This window comes from Taudactylus pleione, unplaced genomic scaffold, assembly GCF_031769625.1.
Source record: "Taudactylus pleione unplaced genomic scaffold, aTauple2 ptg000512l, whole genome shotgun sequence".
In the NCBI taxonomy this organism is placed as follows: Eukaryota; Metazoa; Chordata; class Amphibia; order Anura; family Myobatrachidae; genus Taudactylus; species Taudactylus pleione.
Window position 1 is genome coordinate 3,597,207 of NW_028284914.1, and position 23,751 is coordinate 3,620,957.

At 46.8% G+C, this 23,751-nt stretch overlaps 1 protein-coding gene across 2 annotated transcripts in view; it reads right to left on the reverse strand.

Annotated features, from left to right (window-relative positions):
- The window catches only part of NR2C2 (nuclear receptor subfamily 2 group C member 2), a 52,381-nt gene extending 43,511 nt beyond the window's left edge, over positions 1-8,870 (reverse strand). The window contains exon 1 of one of the 2 annotated variants that reach the window (XM_088450247.1): positions 8,615-8,870. The gene's annotated coding sequence lies outside the window, so the exon portion shown is untranslated. The remainder of the gene's footprint in view (positions 1-8,614) is intronic. The other variant, XM_088450246.1, reaches the window with a different exon arrangement.
- Positions 8,871-23,751: the final 14,881 nt, after the last annotated feature.

The following is a 23,751-nucleotide window of genomic DNA, read 5'->3' on the forward strand; positions in this document are numbered from 1 at the left end:
CTGCCCAGCATTTGTGGGCTACATACAACAGCAGCCGGTATTTACCCTGCATGCAAACATAACAACTGTATTTGCCCCCTTGTATTCCAGCATGGTTTGTCTATGTGTAAGTTTCTCTTTTTTTTTTTTGCTTCCAACTCAAGGGCTTTATTTACAAAGCGGCGCTTTTTGTAAGCCGCTGCGTCCCGCCAGGTTGGAGGTGAAGATTGAAAACGTCTCTTGCAGCCAGTGTAAAGCCCGATGTGACTGTGAGTGCCAGTGCTTCGGAAATAAAGCCCCAAATGTATACAACAAAGAACCCGAATTTGTATTAAGAAACATAATGGCAGCTCCTGGCAGGACTTAACTTACATTAGATGTAATAATCTCAATATCTAAATCAGTGGTTCGAAAACTTTTTGAACCACGGCACCCTAGAGTATCAGCAGTGTTTTCACGGCACCCCTAAGCCAAACGTACCACGGCACCCTAGAGTATCAGCAGTGTTTTCACGGCACCCCTAAGCCAAACGTTTGTTATTGAGAAGTCCAAGAAAAAAATGTAGTGAAGTAGAACAGTGACATAAATTATGCTGATCTGTCATCCTTAGGTTTGGTTATATAGTGGTGGACAGGTTTGTGCACATATGTACATTACAATGACCATAAAGAATTTGATTTGGTGCTGGGCCACCAACCTGAGGCACCCCTGCAAGTGTCCCGAGGCACCCCAGGGTGCAGCGGTGCAGTTTGGGAACCACTGATCTACATACTGATTTCTATTGCAATAGCGCCACCTGTGGGCGAGATTTGTGGCTTATTTTTCTTCAGTAAATGGCTGGGGCATCGTAATGAAAATGATGCTCATCTGTCAAATTGTTTCTGTATATATATATATATATATATATATATATATATATATAAATAGTATATAGTGTAATACACCAAAGGAAAAATTAAGTGCCTAAAATCTAAAAAACAGTTTCTCTTCAATAAGGCATCGCACCAGAACAATTATTTAATAATGCCTATCAATAGTATATTTATGTGTGCCTCTGTATCTTAGGGGGAGATCTTTGTTCCATCAATTAGGCAGGCTCTATAGCTGGGTACACGCCTATACAATCACCGGGCCGTTCATCCAATATCGAGAGTACAGCCATTGGATTGTATAGGTGTGTACGCTGTCCCGATGCAGGAGCGTTAGCAGATAAACGTCTTTTAATGACCCTGCAACGATTGGGATCGGGAGGTCGCATCTTATGTACGGTTTAATATCTATCGGGTCGACCTCCCGATCCCATAGAAGCCCGTACACACTGTGCTATGTCGCGGCTGACGGGGGGGGGGGGGTCACACTGGGTACAGACTGCACGGGTGATAGGGACAGATTTACCTCATCAGCCTGCAATCGTGTCATCATAAAATAAGGAAACAAAAGGGGAGGGGGGGATTGCAATGTGCCCCATGGCTAATTACCCACGCCAGCCAATTCAATTACCCCCACGTTCGTGCCCGGAGGTGGACTTTTCCTCCCAGGATAGTCTGTGAGAAAGGGCGCTCTTTGGAGTTTAACACCTGGCATTAACCCCTTGTCTACCAACGCAGGGAATATCTATTTGATTGAATAGCATTTCCCCGCACAGTCACCATCAACTAAAATAATATTTGAATGAATGTAATAAAATATGCATACATGAAAGACATGTAAAGAGAGCTTGGGGCAGATGTATGAAGCTCTGGGAAGTGATAAAGTGGAGAGTGATAAATGACCAACCAATCAGCTCCCAACTGTCATGTTACAGGCTGTGTTTGAAAAATGACAGTTGGGAGCTGATTGGTTGGTCATTTATCACTCTCCACTTTATCACTTCCCAGAGCTTCATACATCTGCCCCAATATCTGATAACCACTCCTGGGAGCTCAATCTTGAGGCAGGAGTATGGGCCTGTAGGTAAATTGATCAAATAGTAGTGTTAAGGCAGAATGGCAACAATTCAATGTGTTTTAAGCAAGTAACTATGTATCTGGAGTATGTATGTGATGCAAATATACTCGAATAGATTTTTGTTGCATGCAGGGTAAATACTGGCTGCTTTTGCATGTAACCCACAAATGTTGGACAGCTTTATTTCACACTTCAATTTACATATATTTCCGGGACGCTAGGGCGCATACCCCGGATCCGGTACAATCCCGGTAAATCTTCGATGCATAGCATCCCTACACTATTCTCGACAACCCTAAACCCTGACCCTAACCATAACCGCAATACCCTAACCCAAACTGCTAAACCAACCCTAATACCCTATCCCTAATATCCTAACCCTAGTGGCAGACTGGATGGGCCATGTGGTTTTTATCTGCCGTCAAATTCTAATGTTTCTATTACGTCCCCTCCATTAAATATATAAACTGAATCCAAAATTTGCACAACTCAAGCTGCAGACAGCAAACTAACCTGGAGCCATAGCGACCTATAATAATGAGATATAGTAATTAAGCACCTGTCTGGCCTTCACTGTACCCCTGTTCCCACTTTATCTTGGACAGTGTTTAGAGTTACAGTCACTCCCCAAATCATTATATTCAACTGTGCGAATTCTGTGGCCTCATTCACGTTGGCTTAGCTGTGTGGATAACGCAAGTGATGTCACATAATGAGGCCTGGGACTAGATGCTGTCTAAACAAAGTTTAGAAGATAAAAGCTAACATTTAATTGGTTCCTATAAAGCTCAGCAAATATGTGCACATCACAGCATCATTAAATAAAGGCCAAAGAACGCATCAATACCTAACAACATGGTATGTTACCATCACCTTAGTCTGCATTACATATTCTATCAGATGTAAATATATATGCAAATATTCATAGGTTAAAAAGTGGGGCCCAAGTGTTTAACAGGTAACTCTTAGGGGGAGAGGTTTTAAAAGTGCTGCACTTGTCCCTGGGGGTTGGGTATGAAATACCGGCAGCTTAATAGCCGCCGGGTGAAATACCGACAGTGGAAGCCCGACACAAGGAGAATCCCGACGGCGCAGGTAAGTCACCTAACCCTAACCTTCCCCCCCCCCCCCAACCCTCCCTTGGTGGTGCCTAAATCTAAAACTCCCGGGGTGGTGCCTAAACCTAACCCCCCCTCCCTGCACCCTAAACCTAACCCTCCCAGGGGGGTGCCTAACCCTAACCTCCTTCCTAGTGGTGCCTAACCCTAACCTCCCCTTCCCATAGCTTAACCCTTCCTGGGGGGTGCCTAAACCTAACCTCCTTCCCAGTGGTGCCTAACCCCCCCTTCCCATAGCCTAACCCTTCCCAGGAGGTGATTAACCCTGTCCCCCCGGGGGTGCCTAAACCTAACCCTCCCCCCCGCGGCTAAGTGCTAAGGACGCCCGGACTTACCTCGTTCGGTACGGCGTCCTTTGGGATTAAGATAGGCGTCTGTATTTCGACTCCTATCTTAAGTCCCATGCCGGGTTTCCACAGTCAGGATATAGACCGGCGGCATTTAGTCTGCCGATCTATTGACTGCATCCCTGTCCCTGGACATAGGACCTCATTCAGAGGCGGTCGCTCGGGAGCGATCGGTCGCACCCAAAGTGATCGAGAATATGCAAAACGAGCGCTCAGTCGCAACTCACATCGTAAGTGCGGAAACACCCACAACAATGAAAGCACACCTCCTATCTCTACGGCCTAATTCAGAGTCGGTCGCAGGCGGCAACCTACTTCAGCACGATTAACACCTGTTACATTGTTAATTGCCTACAAACATCGGCTGAGGCAGAAACCATCGCCTGCACTCGCAATGCTTAGGGTAGACCATGGGCTACCTTTAGCACTGCGAGCAGTAGCGTCGTTATTGCAACGAGATGACGTGTTTGATGACTCGCTCAGTAATATATGCACGCCCTTAAAACGCCCTTTTTAAGGTCAACCACGCCTGCGTCCGCACCACACCCCCGATCACAAGCACCTTCCCCTGTAACCACCCACAAACGGCATGAAATGTCAATCACAGCTACGACCTCGTAGTGACTAGCGAGCAAGAGGATTGCGGTCGGGAAGACAGGCTTGCGCACGCGCACTGCCATGTACACGCATGCGCAGTTGAAAAAAACATCGCTCGCTACGTCAAATCGCTCCGTGCGACCGCCTCTGAATGAGGTCCATAGCCTGCTTTGTGTCACACTGTAACCTACATCACTGGTAAAACTGGCTTGGGGGCCACAGAAAAAGCAGTGATATAACAGGCCCATTGGAAGGAAATACTGGACACCGCTGGTTCACTATAAATAGATGTGTGACAGTGTTTAAATCTTGGACAAGCTCTTCAGTTTTTTTTTTTTCATTCTTCTTTATGGTTTAGATTGCAAATTTAATTGCCTGAAAATTTCCACTGCATACTTACAAAAACTAAGTATTACTCTATATCACTCTTACCGCTCTGCACCTGAGCCATTATGGATCTGAAGGTTTATTTCTATTGCTGAGTTCCACTAACAGTAGCCAGTCCGGGATCGCACTTATGAGCTAGTGCGTCCAATATGCGCTATAGGGAACAAGGAACCCAGGGCCTGATTCAGAGCCGGACGCTAATTGCGGACGGTCGTTCTGATAAAGGTGGTGGCTATTTAAATGAACCGTTCGCTCTTTGCGGTCTGTTGCCGCCTCTATGTCTGAACGAGCGAACAAAACATGCGGTCGTTTTTTTTTAAAATTACGCCCCCTGGCCGCTCGCATCATACGTCATGTCCGCTATTTATTAGATTAATCGAGTACATCGAACAGCGTATGAACTGCTCGCTATTCTTGTGGTTGGTTTTTCCTACCGCTATATTGCGAGCAGTTCTGACTATAAAACAACCAAGTGACGTGGTCAATGACGCTGCTGTATTAATTATGCACACCCATAAAACGCCCGTTTTGACCTTTAAGCACGCCTGCGTTCTGAATTCCACTCCCCGTTTTCAAGCACCTTCCCCTGTTACCACCCACAAACGCCTCCTCCTGTCACTCAAAATAGCAGGCATTAGCTATTTAGCGAGCACACGATTTTCGGCCGCACTGACTGGTTCGCGCATGCATATTACAATCCATACGCATGCGCAGATGTGCGAACATCGCTCGGAACGAGCGAACGGCCGCTTACGAGCGGCTCTGAATGAGACCCCCAGTTTTGAAAAATGAGACGGTCCCACGGGACCCGCTCCTGCCAATAAGATCTCACCGTGTGTGCTGCGGCCAATAGCCTATGTCTGTGCGCGCTGCAGCCAATAGTGATTTTGCAGTATCTCACCTCCCTGCCCGCCATCTCCTCAAAGTGACACGCTCAGGCCAGCATCAATCATGCCCTGCCTCTATGAGGAGCATACAGCCCAATGCATACAGCCAAAGCCCCAGAGAGGACGACACCCTCCAGACCGCCCTGACCGATGAAGGAGGAGAGACCACCTTCCCCGTCTGCAACAAGCCAGTAATAGTGGGGAATCGGATCCAAACTGCATTCCATCATTGGGCTGCTTTTGAGATTGCAGATGGGGGGACTGCAGTAGATATCTCCAATATCTGCAGCGGTCCCCTGTCCATACATCAGTGTGGTCCTTAATATTTGCTCACCACTCCTGAAAACTGATGTTTTTGGGGATATGCCGTAAATAATAAAATATGCCCAGGGCCGGATCGGCCGTCTGGCACTTCTGGCAAATGCCAGAAGGGCCGATGGCCTCAAGGCCGGCTCGAGGAGGGCGGAAGTGCCCCTGCCCTCCACTCCTCCCTACCGGATACATGATATGAGCTCAGCGGGAGGAAAGGGCAGATGCGCCCTGCTCGGCCAGGAAGAGATGGGGGCGTGCCGCGAGGCCCCCATGACTCGTGACACATGCCCCCTTGAAACTTAACCACACCCCCTTTGCAAGAACCCGCCTCTAAGGCGCGCACAGGGCAGACTGCCAGGGCTGATCTACAGCTCCAGTCTGTCCCTGAATATGCCTCTTAGGGCCTGATTCAACAAGGAACGCACGGATGCAGACGCACGCGGCCCTCCGCTGCGAGAATACGCTAATCAATGCATACACACGGAGACCGCAGCACAAGATGCAGACGCCCAGCCCCACACTAAGCCGCCCATCTCCCTTCACTCACAGCCTGGTCAGCACGCAAGATAGCGTAAACATCGGTAACATCGAGAACCATCGGACCCAGCATTAGCATAATAGTGGTTGACCTGACCTGCCGCAGGATTTTGTCCGCTTCCTGTGTACAGCTTATGGTATGGCTGCGTATGCCGCCGCACTGCCTTTTTATGCACGCCCCTATAATGGCGTTATAACGCCTGCGTTCGCCTGTCCACCCCCCATCACCACCCACAAACGGCACTACCTGTCAATCAATATCGGAGGGGTCTGCGTACACACTGCGTGTAGTCTTCGTACCCTAACCCGATCGCACTGGCTAGTTTGCGCATGATCAGTGCAAAAACATCGGCCGAGTGCGTGCGTTCTCTCCTGTGCGTTCCTTGCTGAATCAGGCCCTTAGTACCTAATGCTTTGTTCACTATGGGTTTTGCATACAGACAAGTCATATTACATATAGGATTACGGAGGTGTTAGACATGCATATAAGGGGAATGTGGGGAGGTCTCATGCTATGTGGGGGTATCAGATGGGCATTCTAGGTGTATGTAGGGATGTGTGGTGGCATGTGGGTAGGTCAGAGTAGCATATGGGGAGCTTTAAAGCATAAATGATCAGGTAGGACCACGATTTGGTAAAGCGAGTGGTACCCGGGACCCACGGATTTTTTCGCATAGCGCGATCGCTGCATAGTTACTTATTTATACCGTCCTACTTACTACGTAAGAACAGGAGATGCCAAACGCACAAAGGTCACCTGCACAATTAGGATCTGATTACAGGTGCGACGCAATATACATCCGTTCGCCATCTTTGGATTAATAACATAGTTCCTGTCACATCCAATAGAAAACAAGAGGTACAATTCTAATGTAATCTCCTGCAGCCGCACAAGACAATGCAAGGCATCATAAAACACACAACTTAAATGACGCAGCTACAAACATCTCAAAGTTTTGTAATACAATATAATTATTTTATTTTTTTAAAGTGCCATTTTGGAGGGGGGGGGGGGGATTTAACAGGACAGATGTACAGGATAGACCAGGGAGCGGGGGTGTGGAGAGGCCTGGCGATGGAGCCAGGGATACCAGGAGTAGCTCCTAATGATGGCCATACACTAGCAGGATTTCGGCATGATTTTCGACGCGTCGTACGATGAATCGTGTAGAAATCGTGTCGTTTTTAAGGTAGGATACGATGCGATGCACGATCCTGCAGCTCCCAAAACGTATGGTATGATCAGATGTGCAGCCCATATTATCTATCGTATTCGTATGCAGATCGTGCCGTGTATTTGTGCATGTGATGCATCATGCGTCCGATCGGCGTCATTTCAGTGACATTTTGAAGAATGATGATCAGTTTTTCAGCAGGCACACGATCGATGGTAACGTGAGATCATATGTACATCGTGTGACCAAAGTGCACTCGGGACTGCCAGGGAGCTGCCGGGGAGTTCAAGGGAAATCGTAAGTTGAAACTTATGTTATGCTGGTCGTACTAGTGTATGGCCAGCAATACACTAGTGCAATTTCGGGCCGATTGCCCGATATTCGATGCATCGTACGATGAATCGTGTGGAAATCGTGTAGCATTTACGTATCCAATGCGCGCTCCCGCCGCTCTTAAAACGTATCGTATCATCAGATGTGCAGCCCATCATATCTGTAATCGTATGCAGATCGTGCCGTGTATCTGTGCATGCGATGCATCGTGCGTCCGACTGGCGTCATTTCAGCGACATTTTGAAGAGGTGTGTGTTATTTCAATGACCATCCCTCCTAAACTGCAGATCGATCGTATCGTGAGATCGTATGTACATCGTGTGTCAATAGTGTGGCCAGGGAGCTGCCGGGGAGTTCAAGGGTAATGGTAAGATGAATCTCATCTTATACTGGTCGTACTAGTGTATGGCCAGTAACAGCAACAGGTCACCTGAGGTTACTGGACAGGGACAACATAAAGGGCCTGAGTGCAATCCCAACTGCCGCCCATAGATGGCGCTGCGCATAAACAGCCAGAGCACCAAACCCGAGACATGGACGATCCACAGCAACGCCCCCGCCCCCTGGTTGGCTCAACGAGACGACAGTTGTCACGGGATTCACCGCCCACTTACCCTCACGCCGGCCGCTGATTGGCTAGAGCGCTCGGGTCCTCCCCGCCGCGTCATAAAATAAATAAATAAAGGCAGCGCGCTGAGGGGAGGTAAAATGGCGGCTGCTGGCGAGTTGCCAGGCGGGCGGGCGGCGGCGGTGGAGCCCCAGTGCGGGTGTGTGCTGGGCGGCTGCGCCAGAGTCATCGCTGGAGACGCGGGTTGGGGGGGAGGGATGAGAGTCGCCGGCGTTTCCAGGTGCCAGGTCCGGCGAGTGTCGGGTGTGCGCTGCGCCCCAGGGTGACACGCCCGCTCGGGCTCTCTCCCCGCTGGCTCCGGGCCGCTCCTCACCACAGCTAGGCCGCACCGGGGCGGGGCCTCACCCGCTGCGCCGTCACTCCTTACCTCACCGCGGCGGAGGTTCCCGTCACAGCCGCATCCTCTGAGCTCCTGGCGGCCCCCGCTGCTGCCCGCGCCCGGGTGGCCGGATTCTTCCGCTGGTTTTCGGTCAGTTTTCCTCCATTCGGTGAGAGGTCAGAGGTCGTGACCCCGCGCCCGCCGCCTCTTCCCCCCTCTCCGGCTTCCTCTTTCCTCTCGCTACGAGCGCGGGCGGAGTGACGTTACACGGAGGCGGCCGACGATTGGCTGATCGGGCAGTGGGCGTGGCCTGTAGGGGCGCCCCCCCTCTCGTGTAGCTGAGCGCTGTCACGGCTTTTCTTTCGTATAAACTTTATTGACAGGTTTACAAACGCTGCAGAGGCTGGCCCCGCCCTGCTGTCACGTGAATATGACTATATATATATATATATATATATATATATATATATATAAAAAAATTTTGTCATGTAACTAAAATATTGCTGATGGGAACAGGCTATTGGAAAATGGTAGACATTAGGGCTGTGGAGGTGGGCTCCTGGTGAACTACAACTCCCAGCATGACATGTTTGTGCTGCTTTCTACCAGCTGCTTACCATGTTCATGCTCTTGCTCCCATCTGCCCCTGTGTTATCCCATAGTTTCATAATTCCCTGCACATGCGCCGAGATGTGGCCCTGCCCATGTCCGCCCTATGTTTAAAGGTGCATACACACACGATTTTTTGAACGATTAACGATATCGTTCAATCATTGAAAAAATCGCTCACGAGTTAAAACCATGAACGATGCGCGTTCACGTTTGTAGTTCAGTCAGACTGACCAACTCAACGATTTTCAGTTAGGGAATATGCAAAAATCGTTTGTAGTTCAAAAAAATCGTTCATTACATTAAAGGTGCGTAGACACTGGGTGATATTACTGAGCGATTGCACGATTACGACATCGTAATCGTGCAATCGCTCAGTAATCGTGCACTAAAATGTAGGAAACGACCAGCGATGCGTGCGACCGCTGGTCGTTTCCGACATTGTCCATCGCCTGAACATGTTGGCCAATCTGCCGATAACGACAGATTGGCCATGTTCAGGAATGTCGTAATCTTACTATCTTTCTGATCGCACAGTGGCCCTGATTCAGAGCCAGACGCTCTGACAGCGCTCGCTCTGAATCAGGGCGTTTTTTTTTTTTTTTTTTTAATGGAGCGGCCTCCTGGCCGCTCGCATAGCTGTGGGTTACCATCCACAGCTATAGCGAGCGGCCATGATGATGATCGCGACCATCGGGCTTGCGACGAGACCCTTGTGGGTCTCATGGCCGCAAGCCCCAGAGAGCTTTCGGCTCAAACAGAGCCGAAAGCTCTCCCACTGACATCACTTGTGATGTCAGTGGGGCCGCCCCCAAACGGTAGGCGTTCTCATGGGAATGCCTCCGTCTGGGCAGCCACTGGCCCGCCCGCCAAAGGGGGCGTGCTGTCACTCAATATCAACAGCACACCCCCTTTGGTGCGAGACCCGGAGTGACGGATTGCCCGTCACTAGACTGGTCTCGCGCATGCGTACAACGGAGCTGGCTCCGTTGTGCGCATGCGCTCTGGGCCACCATCGACCCGGTTGCTAGCGCTTGCGACCAGGTCTGAATCAGACCCTCTGTACGCACCTTTAGTTAATGAACGATTTTAGTAAACGATTTTCGTTATTTTTTTCCCTTGAAAATATGAACGAAAATAGTTTACTAAAATCGTTCATTTACTAAATCGTTATGTGCGTATGCAGCTTCAGTATTGATCAGCTACGCTGTACAATAGCCCTTTCTGTATAGTATCAATGATTTGTAACATGCCACAGCCAGGGGCGGTCTTTCCGGCACGTGTAGTGCAGACTCTGGCAAGAGCTTGTGGGTCAAGAGAGGCCCTGCAACAGCCGGCAGCTCCCCTCTGTGCATTTCCAGCTGTACCCTTCCCTCTGATTTCTGCAGGTGGCACCATCTTTGTGGACAGTTTCTTCAGAAAGATGGCGTCTCCCCAGGCGATGGAAAGGACACTGGTAATACGCCATCTTTCCTAAGATCTCAATGGAAGCGTGGTTGAAAGTTAAACTTGAAAATGTTAGTGAGCCATAGCCTGTACGCACTTGGCTGCAGAATTAGAAAGATGTGTGTTATATGTTTGAGTGTAAAATTAGGATCAGCTGTTCTCTCTCTGCATTACATGTGCTGCAGTTTACATGCACGGCTGCCGACTTTTTTACGAACATGTACGTGAATGAATTGTAGAGTAACATGTGTAATTCATAGCTGTGCGGATTTACATGGCGGTTCTGCTAGTCTGGGCTGTGATACAGTGCACCCGGAATGTATTCACACGCTTCACTTTTTCCACATTTTGTTATGTTAGTCTTATTCCAAAATGCAATAAATTTTTGTCAATTCTACACACAATACCCCATATTGATGATGTGTAAAAGGTTTTTTTTGATATTTTTGCAAATTTAATAAAACAAAAACCACTAAGAAATCACATGTACATGAGTATTCGCGGCCTTTGCCATGAAGCGAAAAATATTTAGCTCAGGCGCATCCTGTTTCCGCTGATCATCCTTGAGATGTTCCTACAGCTTCATTAGAGTCCACCTGTGGTAAATTCAGTTGATTGGACATGATTTTGAAAGGCAAACACCTGTCTATATAAGGTCCCACACTTGACAGTGCATGTCAGAACAAACTAAGCATGAAGTCCAAGGAATTGTCTGTAGATCGAGACAGCATTGTCTTGAGGCACAACTCTGCTTTGAAGGTCCTAATGAGCACAGTGGCCTCCATCCGTAAATGGAAGAAGTTCGGAACCACCAGGACTCTTCCTAGAGTTGGCCGGCCGTCTAAACTGAGCGATCGGGGGAGAAGGGCCCTAGTCAGGGAGGTGACCAAGAACCCGATGGTCACTCTGTCAGATCTACAGCATTCCTCTGTGGAGAGAGGAGAACCTTCCAGAAGGGCAACCATCTCTACAGCAATCCACCAATTAGGCTTGTATATTAGACTGGCCAGACAGAAGCAACTCCTTAGTAAAAAAAAGTACGTCAGCCCACCTGAAGTTTGCCAATATGCACCTGATAGACTCTCTGGTCTGATGAGACAAAGATTGAACTCTTTGGTGTGAATGCCAGGCGCTATGTTTGGAGCAAACCAGGCACCGCTCATCACCAGGCCAATACCATCCCTACAGTGAAGCATGGTGGTGGCAGCATCATGCTGTGGGGATGTTTTTCAGAGGCAGGAACTGTGAGACTAGTCAGGATAGAGGGAAAGATGAATGCAGCAATGTACAGAGACATCCTGGATGAAAACCTGCTCCTGAGCGCTCTTGACCGCAGACTGGGGCAACGGTTCGTCTTTCAGCAGGATCACGACCCTAAGCACACAGCCAAGATATCAAAGGAGTGGATTCAGGACAACTCTGTGAATGTCCTTGAGTGGCCCAGCCAGAGTCCAAACTTAAATACAATTGAACATCTCTGGAGAGATCGGAAAATGGCTGTGCAACGACGCTTCCCATCCAACCTGATGGAGCTTGGAGAGGTGCTGCAAAGAGGAATGGGCGAAACTGCCCAAAGATAGGTGTGCCAAGCTTGTGGCATCATATTCAAAAAGACTTGAGGCTGTAATTGCTGCCAAAGGTGCATCAACAAAGTATTGAGCAAAGGTTGTGAATACTTATGTACGTGTAATTTCTTAGGGCCTGATTCAGAGCCGGACGCTTTGACCAGAGCGCTCGCTCTGAATCAGGGCCCTCCTACATGAAAATGGAGCGGCCTCTTGGACGCTCGCATAGCTGTGGGTGACCACCCACAGCTATAGCGAGTGTCCATGATGATGGTTGCGATGGTCAAGACCATCGGGCTTATGACAGAGACCCTGCGGTAGGGTCTCGCTGCCGCAAGCCCTGGAGTGATTTTGGCTCTATCAGAGCCAAAATCACTCCCACTGACATCACTACTGATGTCAGTGGGGCCGGCTTCAGACGGTAGGCGTTCCCATGGGAACGCCTCCGTCTGGCAGCCACGCCCACCAAAGGGGGCGTGCTGTCAATCAACATCGACAGCACGCACCCTTTGGTGCGAGACCCGGAGCGACGGCTACCCCGTCGCTAGCCGGGTCTTGTGCATGTGCACGACGGAGCTCCCTTCGTCATGTGCAGTAGGGCACCATCGACCCCCTTGCGAGCGTCCTGCGCTCGCGAGCGGGTCTGAATCAGGCCCTTTGTTTTTGTTTTTCTTTACTAAATTTGCAAAAATCGCCAAAAAAACTTTTTACACCTTGTCATTATGGGGTATTGTGTGTAGAATTTTGAGGACAAAAATTAATTTATTCCATTTTGGAATAAGGCTGTAACGTAACAAAATGTGGAAAAAGTGAAGCGTTGTGAATACTTTCCAGGTGCACTGTATATGGGTGCCCGTTCATGGATTAGGCATTCAGAGGTGAGCAGCCTCACTCAAGCCTCAGATCACCCTGTGCGATGCCGAACATCTGCTGGAGAGGTATAAGGCACAGCATTATTAGAATCTAGCAGTAGGAAGGTGTTTGCTGGAGTGACAAATCGTACTTTACCATCTGGCAGTCTGATAGATGAACATGGATTTGTCAGAGGCCAAGAGAACACTTCTGGCTTGTATGCAAACTGTAAAGTTTAGTGGAGGAGGAATAATAGTCTGGGGCTGTATTTCATGGTTCGGCTTGGGACTTCGGGCCCGATTAAGACCCGCTCGCTAGGATGCGTTCGCAAAAGTGTTTGTAAAAAACCGGGGATAAGTTTTCACCACTGTTTAGGTGGTGAAAAAAAGTGCAGAATTGGGATGCAGACTTTAAAAAAGTAGTCTGCACCCCTTGGAATGTAGTTTTCTGTGTCAAAAAATTAAAAAAAATGTCCTCTGGACACCCAAAAAAAGGTACTTTCATTTTGGGGGTGATAAAAAAAAAATGGGGGACAACCTTCTAAACTAGCGAAATTTATTCTTGAGGGGTTCCCAAGTATGCGGCAGATGTTTTGTAGAATGCGGATGGTTGCGGCAGGTGGATTTTTAAAGAATTTTAAAAAAATCACTTTAGGGACTTAAAAATATGCTTGTACCCATGTTCATGTACCCCAAATTTGATGGACATAGCATTTATCTTTTTTTCTTTTTTAAAATAACTATTCTTCTCAAGTTCTTCATAGGCGCATTTATGCACCTGCCGCCGCTTTATAAAAACCCCGATTACCTTCAGCAGACCAAATCGGGGGTACCCATAGTGATCCCCCATGTCAGACCATATTTTGGGGGGTGGCAGGCTGATTTCCTTTAAAGTGACAGGACTTTACGATACCTATCCGCCGTGTCCCGTTTTCGCCGGATCCTAATTGAATACGTGGGCACGCGCCCGATACTTTATCCCCTCCTAAATGGCGATGATGGCGAAAAGTCCAACCTCTGACTTTTCGGCTCAAATTAAATATGGCCCTTAAGCTGCATACACCCGTAGAGATTTTCTGTACAACCATCCAACTAGTTGATTTTTTGGAACCAATCAGATTCTAGCTATCATTTTCTAGAAGATGCTATATAAATAAGTAGAATCTGATTGGTTGCTATGGGCAACGTCATCAATTTTGTAAACTTGCACTTTCGATGTAGTTAATGAACAATTTTCGTTCAGGTTTTCCTTTGAAAGTAATGAACGATTTTTTTGAACTACAAACGATTTTTGTAACTTCCCTTAATGAAAATCGTTCAGTTGGTCAGTCAGAATGAACTACAAACGGGAACGCGCATGAACGATAATCGCTCATCGTTATAACTCAGAGACTGAACAATTTTTTCAATGATTCAACGATAACGACGTCGTTATAGTTAAATCATTCAAAAAATTGTTACGTGTGTATGCCCCTAAAGAGGTTAAATTATAACAAGATACTATTTAATATTGGTCTAGATGGAAATTAAACTAAATTGATAACTTGAGCAAGCTCAGATAGGCAAATAAGATTAGGGGTATAAATATGAGGGGTCAGTCTGCAGTTATTGTAGTTTTTGTACTTTGTAAGGCGCTGTGGGCCCCTTGTGGCACCATATAAATAAAGGATAACAGTGGAAGTAAGTTGAAGTTGGTGCTGGGGAGAGCAGGAAATGTGAAGCATAAGGAAGAAGGTAGATGTATGTCATCTCTAATGATAACTAACTTCTAAACATATTCTTGCAAGTTTATGTGTAGTAATTGTTTAAGCCTGCAGCACAGACGGTGTAATGGTTAGTGTTACTGCCTCACAGCACTGAGGTACCTAACTGCGGAGTTTGTATATTCTCTCTGTGCTTGCGTGGGTTTCCTCCGGGTACTCCAGTTTCCTCCCACACTCCAAAAATATACTGGTAGGCTAATTAGCTCACAACAAAATGAACCCGTGTGTGAGACCATGTGGTAGGGTTTATAGAGTGTAAGCTCCACTGGGGCAGGGACTAATGTGAATGGCCAAATAAATATCTAAAGCGCTGTGGAATATGTGTGCGCTATATAAATAACTGGTAATAAATGATATTAAATATCTGTTTGTGTTTTTGATATATAATTAGAATATTTATAACTACTGTGCATTCTCTATTCTGTTGATCTGTCTTACCTGTGAATAAAGATGAGTTAATAGAGCAGGATTTTCACATCTGAACTTATAATGGAATCATTATATTTATGTACAGTCAGGTGCATAAATATTGGGATATTGACAGAATTTTCATATTTTGGCCTCTATTCACCACCACTGTGGCTTTGTAATGAAACAAACAAGATGTGCTTTAACTGCAGACTTTCAGATTTAATTTGAGGGTAATTACATCCAAATCAGGTGAACGGTGTAGGAATTACAACAGTTTCTATATGTGCCTCCCACTTTTTAAGGGGCCAAAAGTAATGAGACAAACTAAACAATCCTAAATCTAACTTTCACTTTTTAATACTTTGTTGCAAATCCTTTGCAGGCAATTACAGCCTGAAGTCTGGAACGCATAGACATCACCAGACGCTGGGTTTCATCCCTGGTGATGCTGTGCCAGGCCTCTACTGCAAATGTCTTCAGTTCCTGCTTGTTCTTGGGGCATTTTATCTTCAGTTTTGTCTTCATCAAGTGAAATGCATGCTCAATCGGATTCAGGTCAGGGGATTGACTTGGCCATTGCATAACATTCCGCTTTTTAGCCTTAAAAAACTCTTTGGTTGCTTTTGCAGTATGCTTCGGGTCAATGTCCATCTGCACTGTGAAGCGCCGTCCAATGAGTTGAGTTCTGAAGCATTTGACTGAATATGAGCATATAATTTTGCCCGAAACACTTCAGACTTCATTCTACTGCTTTTGTCAGCAGTCACATCATCAATAAATACAAGGGAACCAGTTCCATTGGCAGCCATACATGCCCACGCCATGACACTACCACCACCATGCTTCACTGATGAGGTGGTATGTTTTGGATCATGAGCAGTTCCTTTCCTTCTCCATACTCTTCTCTTCAAATCACTCTGGTACAAGTTGATCTTTGTCTCATCTGTCCATAGGATGTTGTTCCAGAACTGTAATGGCTTTTTTAGATGTTTGGCAAACTCTAATCTGGTCTTCCTGTTTTTGTGGCTCATCAATGGTTTACATCTTGTGGTGAACCCTCTATATTCACTCTTGTGAAGTCTTCTCTTGATTGTTGACTTTGACACATATACACCTACCTCCTGGAGAGTGTTCTTGATTTGGCCAACTGTTGTGAAGGGGTTTTTCTTCACCAGGGAAATAATTCTTCTGTCATCCACCACAGTTGTTTTCCGTGGTCTTCCGGGTCTTTTGGTGTTGCTGAGCTCTCCGGTGCGTTTTTTCTTTTTAAGAATGTTCCAAACAGTTGATTTGGCCACACCCAATGTTTTTGCAATCTCTCTGATGGGTTTGTTTTGATTTTTCAGCCTAATGATGGCTTCCTTCACTGATAGTGACAGCTCTTTGGATCTCATATTGAGAGTCGACAGCAACTGATTCCAAATGCAAATGTCACACCTAGAATCAGCTCCAGACCTTTTACCTGCTTAGTTGATAATGAAATAACGAGGGAATAGCCCACACCTGTCCATGAAATAGCTTTTGAGTTGATAGTCCCATTACTTTTGGCCCCTTAAAAAGTGGGAGGCACATATAGAAACCGTTGTAATTCCTACACCGTTCACCTGATTTGGATGTAATTACCCTCAAATTAAATCTGAAAGTCTGCAGTTAAAGCACATCTTGTTTGTTTCATTTCAAAGCCATTGTGGTGGTGAATAGAGGCCAAAATATGAAAATTCTGTCAATGTCCCAATATTTATGCACCTGACTGTATGAAAACTGCACATGTGTATCCGGCCGCAAATATATTCTACATAGTGAATGAGCCAGGTTAGTATATCTTTGTAATGTATTTATTAATACATGGATATATTGTTTGGACTGTAGAGACAGTTTATATTGAACACATGAACCAACAATACTCAGCAGCAAAGGGGGAACCAACCCCATATTAATGTCCATGATTTGGGAATGAGATGTTCAACGAGCACAAAATGGTAAGATGCTGGTGTATGCACACGTTTGGCCATGTAATGTATGATTACACCTTAATGCTGAGGTTCCAGAACTCCTCCATTACAGGCCAGGTTTTAAGGATCTCAATGCGTGAGTCCAGATGGTTAAATCAAATTGACTGAGGTGTTTATTTAAGTCACCTGTACTCAAGCATGGATATCCTTAAATGTGGACTGCTGTGACGGAGTTTTGGAACCACTGCCTTAACGCATTATAAAGGGGATAGGTGTGAGCAATGGAATTGGATTGTTTACCGGCGGCTGTTTAGCAGCCGGTTCAAATCCCGACGGGACAGAATGCCGACAGCGCAGGTAAGTTAGTCTCTCCCCCATCCCCCCCACAAAAAAAACCCCACCCCCCCTAACCCGCCTTTAGGGGTACCTAACCTCCCTCCTTAGTGCCTAACCTCCCCCTGTTAGTGCCTAAACCTAACCGTCCCAGTGGGGGTGCCTAACCACCCTAGCCCAGGCCTGGCCAACCTGTAGCTCTGCAGCTGTTGTGAAACTACATGTCCCAGCTTGCCTTGCCAGAGTTTTAGCATTCCATAATAGCAAAACTGGCAAGGCATGCTGGGACTTGTAGTTTCACAACAGCTGCAGAGCCACAGGTTGGCCAGGCCTGCCCTAGCCTAACTAACTTTCCCAGTGGGGGTGCCTAACCCTAAGTCCCCCCAGGGTGCCCTAAACCTAACCCCCGTGTGGGAAAGTAGAACGGGCACCTGTACTTACCTCGATCGAGCCCGCGTCGTTCTACTTTCCATTGTCGGGATTATGACAGGCATCGGTATCTTGATGCCTGTCATAACTCCTTAGCCGGTATTCTGGCTTCCGGATTGTGACCGCCGGTCATATAACTACATCCCGTGAGCAATCCCTTTGGACATTGAGGCCAGCGTGTCTAGAAAGCCCAGTTTGTGCCACAGTCCCCAAACTGGCTCCATATGTGGTAGTTCAAAAATAGTCTTCCTTCTAGTTGTACATTGCAAGAGCAGCATTCCCTTCTCTGTGCATGAAGTTTGACATTGTCTGCAGCATTGGGGAGTGTTCATTCGTATGGAGTTCTATGGGAATGCACGTGATGCCCTGTGCTGCAGCGAAGCTCTGAGACTCGTTCATGAACCTGCTGTGAATATTCTGTTAAAGCAAGGACAAGTACAAGAGTTTCTCTGGACTTTAGGATGTTCCAAGTCCCTTTTAAGAGCTTTGATTCAGGCCGGGGCATTTACATCTGTACAGTGGCAGCTTCTGACATAACCCAGCAGAGTGAGTGGTTTCCTTCGTTCCTCTGCGGAGCTGATGCCTGGAATGTGCGCCAAGTCTTTGGAAAGGGTCTTCCCTGACATTGGTACATTATAGCAGGAAGCGTCTCGTCCTCCAGCATGCGGATCTCCATTTTGCCATAGTCTGCCCTTCGGGGCTTAGGGCCTTATGGTGCATACACACGGTCAGATGTGTCAGATAAACGATTGAACGACTTCTGACCATTAAAATGAATGGAATCGTCCAAATCTGACTGCAAACACATCAGATGTCCGATATCGTTATCTGACAAGCGGGGAGCGCTCATCGTTCATCTGACAAACATGTCAGATTTTCCTTCAGATATGAACGATTTTTAAAATAGTTATTGTACAGATCTGAAGGAAAATCTGAACGTGTGTATGCACCATTATATAGCAATGAGTTTTATCACTTACAACTAGTGATGCGTATGATAATGGTGCTCCAGCCAATCAGGTCCGAACTGTCATCTGTATGAAAAATGACAGTTGGGAGCTGATTGGCTGGAGCACCATTTATCATACACAACGAGTTTGATGACTCATTGTGAATGATCAAACTCGTTGATAAATAAGGTCCTTAGTTTCCTCTCTATGCTCAAGAAGTGGGTGTTGCCTGTACAAACTGGGGATCTGTCTTTGTTTTGTAAATGGGTTGCCAGCTTTTAGTTCTGGCCACAGGGCCTGATTCAGAGCCGCTCGTAAGCGGCCGCTCCGAGCGATGTTCGCACAACTGCATATGGGTTGTAATACGCATGCGCGAACCAGTCATTGCGGTCGGAAATTGTGTGCTCGCAAAATAGCGAATGCCTGCTATTTTGAGTGACAGGTTGAGGCGTTTGTGGGTGGTAACAGGGGAAGGTGCTTGAAAACAGGGAGTGGAGATCCAAACGCAGGTGTGCCAAACGGTCACAACGGGCGTATTAAGGGTGTGCATAATTAACAAAGCAGCGTCATCGGCCACGTCACTTGGTTGTATCTTAGCCTGAACTGTTCGCATGATTGCGGTAGGAAAATCCAACCACAAGCACTGCGAGCAGTTCAGATGCCTTTCGATGTACTCGATTAATCTAATAAATAGCGGAGATGATGTAGGATGCGAACGACCAGGGGGCGTTTTTAAAAAAATAGCGAGCGCATGTTTCGTTCGCTCGTTCAGACAGAGGCGTCAACAGACCGCAAAGAGCCAGCGCTCTATTTAAATATCCAGCCCCTTTTTCTGAACGAGCGAGCGCAAATAGTGTCCAGCTCTGAATCAGGCCCACAGTCTGCTCCAAATGTGCCCTTTATCTTATACATCCTTCCTTTATTTGGAGTTTTGGCATATTATTGTTACCTTACCAGATGTCCTGTGTCAGTTTTCCATTAGTAGCATGCTGCTTTTAAATTGGTACTTTGCCCAGAACGCACAGCGGAGGGATCAATAAGTGTAAATAAGCCCCATAATTGGATTTATTCATTTGACAAGTTTTCCCATCTCTCTTCCTTCTCATCTGTTTATTTTTCTTATCAGCACTTTATTTTATTATATAGATTATCCTTTCCATTAACTTTTTTTTTTCATCTTTACTTTTGTACTGTTAGTTTTGATTGAGGATAATGCTATGATCATATTGGGTTATTCTATTATATGCTAATTCAAAGTCTAGACCAGCTGTTGATTACTGTGTATAAATTAGGTTATTAAGAATATTCTTATTGAGGCAGTAATGTGAATACAAAACCATATTTTGGTTAAAAATGTGAAACGATTAATCCAGAGGTTCCCAAACGCGGTCCTCAAGGCTCCCCAACAGTTCAGGTTATAGAGACACAGGTGGTTAAATCAAATTCACTGAGGTACTAATTAAGTCACCTGTGCTTAACCATGGATATCTCTAAAACCTGAACTGTTGGAGAGCCTTGAGGACTGCGTTTGGTAACCTCTGGCACTAGCGCACGGAGGGGGGGTTTCTAAGTACCCAGAAACCCTCCCTGACCCACCAATTTTTTTTTTCTCTTCAGAGATGGAGACAGCCTTGTCTCCATCTCTGCACCATCCCCGGGCCACCCACGATTGGCGCTGCCCGGCCGCTGCCTGTTTGGATGTCAGCGCTTCCGCATCAGGTGGCTTCTATACCACCTGACGAGGAAGCGCTGGCAGCTGAATCGGCAGTGCGCCATGTTCAAGCCCTCCCAGAGGGAGCTAGACAGAGGGAGGCACTGCCAGAGTCGGGCTCCACCTTCCGGCTCCCGCAGTGGCTGACGGGAGAGACGGCATGACGTCTCTCCCATTGTGCAGAGCGGCCGGCCCGGTAGGACGGAGCGGCGGGCACGGGAGCACGGATTCAAGTAAGTGTTTTTTTGTTTTGTGTGTGTCCTTTTCGTTCTATATGTAAGGGACATTGCTGGGGGGAGGCACTACTGGGGAGCACTGCAAGGGGGGGGGGACTACGGGGGGCAGTGGCACTGCTGGGGGTGCACTATATAAGGGGCACCACTGGGGACACTGCAAGGGGGGACTACTGCTGGGGGGGGCACTACTGGTACACTATATAAGGGGCACTGCATAGGAAGACTACTACTGGGGGTACTGCATATGGGGGACCACTACTGGGGGCACTGGCTCTGCTGGGGGGCACTATATAAGGGGTACTGCATAGGGGGGACTACCACTTAGGGCACTGCATAGGGGACTACTAGTGGGGACATTACATAGGGACAACTACTACTGGGGGCACTGCAGAGGGGGGACTAAATAAAGGGCACTACATAGGGAGGACTACTACTGGGGGCCTCCATCACACGCACCTACTTGGGGGGTGCTGTGTTCAACTTGTCCTGGGCTCCAAATACCCTAGTTATACCACACACACACACATATATATGTGTGTGTGTGTAGACATATATAATGGAAACCCCTCCCTGAGAATCCTGCGTTTGCTCCTGTCTGAATTAATCCCTTCTACTGCTCCCGAGCATGCCTACCATCCCTTTCTGCATTTAACATTATTCATAAAGTGATCAGTAAATACTCCAGTTGATACAAATGTATCTTGTTGGTCAGACACAGGAGAAATCTGAGCAATCGTGTCTATCCTCTGATTTTAAATGATTGAGAATCTGTGCACAAATCCTGAGTGACATAAGACAGTGGTTCACAAACTTTTTTGAATCATGGCGCCCTAGAGTAACAGCATTGTTTTCACGGCACCCCTAAGTTTAACTCTGCTATGGAGAAATTGCGAAAAAAAATCTAGTAAAATAGAAAAGTGAAGTAAATTGTGCTCACCTGTCAGCCGTAGGGTCAGTTATGTGGTGGTGGACAGGTTTGCATTTCTGTTTGTCCACATATTTACATTACATTGACCATAAATAATCTCTTTTGGTTCTGGACCACCAACCTGAGGCACCCCTGCAAGTGTACCAAGGCACCCCAGGGTGCCACGGCGCAGTTTGGGAACCACTGACATAAAGTAATAAGTCAACATTTAGGGACATTTATGGCCGTATTCAATTGCCGACGAAAAGCCGAGATCGTCAAAAAGTTCTCGCCGGTGACGTAATTTCGTCAGATGAGAACTCTTCCACCTATTGTTCCTCAGCACACTGAATAATACCTGCAACAATATATGAAGACTATATGGTCATAGAAATTCAGAGAAATTGGTTGCATGCATTTGCAAATACATGGGATGCTGCTAGGCCTTGTCACGGCTTCTCTGTCACTAGCAGTCCCTAACACTAAGAGGTTCACGTCCGGGGCGCAGTGCACCCCGAAAAACGTCCAGCCCAGGACCCCCCCAGGGCATCACACGAAAATTGGAAAAAGGGTGATAGTGCAGTGTAAAGTATAGATGTGTAAGACTAATTAATGAGTGTTTGAAAAAAGTGATTAAAATATATGTGAAATATTACATGAAAAAATACAAACATAACAAGTGATGTGAAAAGCAACTATGTGTATTAAGTGGTGATGCCATGAGGGGGCCCAGCCAGACCAGCTCGGGGGCACTACGCCCAAATGCTCACCCCAAATGTAAAATGTACCAATTATAAGGCCTCATGATAAAGGCACATGTAAATTTTGTCAAATGTAAGGCCTCCTGATAAAGGCACATACATAAATGCATCCACATTGAGAGACAGCTTACCTGGGAGTCACCCCTGGGAACTCCAATTAGCTCTACTAGAACCAGCATGCCCTACTAATGCTGGCTCCTTCATGCAACTCATAACTAACAAACAAAAATGGCAGCTGCTCAATCAATCTAGCAGCACTAATCAGGTGCATGAAAGGGAGGGGTCATACTAAGTAGAAAAAGGAGGAGGATTTAACCCCCTATTGTACCTCAGCACACTGAATAGTACCTGCAACAATATATGAAGACTATATGGTCATAGAAATTCAGAGATATTGGTTGCATGCATTTGCAGTTGCTGGTCGTTTTTCGGGGTGCACTGCACCCCGGAGGTGAACCCCTTAGTGTTAGGGACTGCTAGTGACAGAGAAGCCGTGACGAGGCCTAGCAGCATCCCATGTATTTGCACATGCATGCAACCAAATATCTCTGAATTTCTATAACCATATAGTCTTCATATATTGTTGCAAGTACTATTCAGTGTGCTGAGGAACAATAGGGGGTTAAATCCCCCTCATTTTTCTACTGAGAACTCTTCCCCGTATTCAATCCCTAAGACTTTTCGCCTGTGCGAAAAGTCTGCGCCTTGTAACCAGCGGGAAAGATTTGCCTCTGACAGGAGGCGGAAAAAAGTGCAGAATTGGGGGTTTGAGGTGCAAAGTTGCGGGAATCCCCCTGCAGCCTTAGGACAGTCCCCCAAAGGTAAACTGCGTAAAAAAAGTTGAAAATAATACTTTAGATCACCCCAAAAAAGTACTTTCGTTTTGGGGGTGAAAAAAAACAAAAGTTTGGCGACAAACTTAAAAACTAGCGAAATAGACTCCAGGGGGTCCCCCAAGTATGCCCATGCTTTTTTGGATTGCAGGTGTTTGCTGAAGGTGCGTTTTTTCCGTTTTTTAAAAACGCACTTTAGCGATTTTTTTAACCATGCTTGCACCCATTTTCAGGTACCCCAAATTTGCTGGGACTACTTATTTCTGACAAAAAAAACTGCTTAATGCTATTCTTCACTACTTGTGCAAAGACGCTAAATAGCAGCAATTGAGAGCATTTAAGCCCCCCAAATACCTCCAGCAGTGCTATTCGGGGGTATCCATAGTGATCCTCCATCTCAGTGCATCTTTTGTGGGGTGTAAGGATGA